This window comes from Apium graveolens, chromosome 9 (genome assembly GCF_009905375.1).
Source record: "Apium graveolens cultivar Ventura chromosome 9, ASM990537v1, whole genome shotgun sequence".
NCBI classification, from domain to species: Eukaryota; Viridiplantae; Streptophyta; class Magnoliopsida; order Apiales; family Apiaceae; genus Apium; species Apium graveolens.
In genome coordinates this window covers 228,871,457-228,873,450 of record NC_133655.1, presented here as the reverse complement: position 1 = coordinate 228,873,450, position 1,994 = coordinate 228,871,457, and the positions used below count along the sequence as shown (strand labels likewise).

At 40.0% G+C, this 1,994-nt stretch overlaps 1 non-coding gene across 1 annotated transcript; it reads right to left on the bottom strand.

Annotated features, from left to right (window-relative positions):
* Positions 1-1,413: 1,413 nt before the first annotated feature.
* On the bottom strand, positions 1,414-1,520 carry LOC141687891 (small nucleolar RNA R71). The gene has a single exon (XR_012561370.1). It is a non-coding gene; the product is annotated as a small nucleolar RNA R71 (small nucleolar RNA).
* Positions 1,521-1,994: the final 474 nt, after the last annotated feature.

Below are 1,994 nucleotides of genomic sequence, written 5' to 3'. Positions count from 1 at the left end.
ATAATGGGGTTACAACGGATTTATTATGGAATTCTTTAGTTAATTGTTTAATACTTTAGTGTGTGATGATTGCATGATATCTAATATTGGTTGTGCGTATTCGTCTTATGTGCGTCGCGAACATATAAGATAGGGTGTTAATCTCTTGTGAAGCGACGGTGGATCTTGAGATTTAGAACTTGCCATGCTAGCATAGGTTCATGTACGTTGTGCATGATTAGTGGGTAACTCTAACAGTTTTATTTGCCCTATGTAATCAAAAGGGATAACTTGTGCTTAAATCATTGTGTTGTCAATTTCTGTAGACATATAGGAACTCAACATAATTGATGACTATTCAACTTCTATCTTAATTGTAGATGCTTGGTAGAATGGTATTAGTACAATGAAAGTTGGCTTTTATCAGTTTCGTGTTATTCGATTAATGTCATCACTGTCACATGCTAAAGGTAATAACAATGGCTATAGAAGGAAGTAATAATGAAGTTGTGATCTCATGAGTGTTTTATTATTGATAAATTGAAGTGTTAGTTAAGTGGTTAATTAAGTAGTTAATTATAGTTAATATTTGATCAATAATTTTAAGTGTTATTATCTTAACATTGAGAAGTAATCATACATTGGTGAGTGAGTTTAATTAGATAATAATTTAGTCTGAGTCTCTGAGGGAACGAACTAGAAAGTATTCTATATTACTTGCGAACGCGTATACTTGCGTGAATATTAGTGCGTGTTTTCGCCCTAACAAGTTTTTGGCGCCGCTGCCGGGGACTCGGCGTATTTGTTTAGTTTATGTACTTACCATCATTGGTCATTAGGACTCAGTGATTAGGACGTAGTAGTTACTTACTCTTTTCGGTTGTGTTTCAGGTACTTTAGCAAGCGTTTATGCAAACTCGTTCTCGTGCTCGCAAGAGGACTTTAGATACAGCTGAGGAGACAGACGAAGTTCTTGATATTCCGGAGAAGTTAGATTTTGAGGATTCGGATTCAGGAACTGAGCAGAAAGAACCAGTAAACATGGGAGATCGTATTGTTCAAGCTGATCCAGCTCTTATAGATTTTTCTCGGCCTAAAATTGATGATATTCAGTCAAGCATCCTTCATCCGGCTATTCAAGCTAACACCTTTGAAATCAAGCCGGGCACTATTCAGATGGTGCAGAATTCTGTTTCTTTTGGAGGAGCGGCAACTGAAGACCCCAACATGCACATAAGGAATTTTTTCGAGATCTGCAGCACTTTTAAGTATAATGGCGTGACTGATGAGGCTATCAAGTTGAGGCTTTTCCCATTCTCACTGAGGGATAAGGCTAAAGACTGGTTACATTCTGAACCAGCTGGGTCCATCACTACGTGGCAAGATCTTGCGCAAAAGTTTCTGGTGAAGTTTTATCCAATGGCAAAGACTGCTGCTATGAGGAGTGCTCTTACTCAGTTTGCGCAGCAACCTACAGAATCTATGTGCGAGGCTTGGGAACGCTACAAGGAAATGTTGAGAAAATGTCCACATCATGGAATGCCGGATTGGATGGTGATCACTGGGTTTTATAATGGTTTGTGGGCCCAATCTCAGCCCATGCTCGATGCAGCAGCTGGAGGAGCCTTATGGGCTAAAAGCTATACTGAGGCATATAATCTTATAGAGACGATGGCTGCAAATGAGCATCAAAACCCAACTCAGAGGATGACGTCAGGCAAGGTCGCAGGTATTCTGGAAGTTGATGCAGCCACCGCTATTGCAGCCCAGCTCCAAGCGCTATCAATGAAGGTTGATTCTCTGGCTACGTATGGAGTTAATCAAATAGCTATGGTTTGTGAGCTTTGTGCAGGTTCTCATGCTACGAATCAGTGTTCTCTTGTCAACGAATCTATTCAGTATGTGAATAATTATCAGCGACAACAGCAGCCTGTGCCAGCGACCTATCATCCTAATAACAGAAATCATCCAAATTTCAGCTGGGGGAATAATCAGAATGCTATTCAGCCACCATA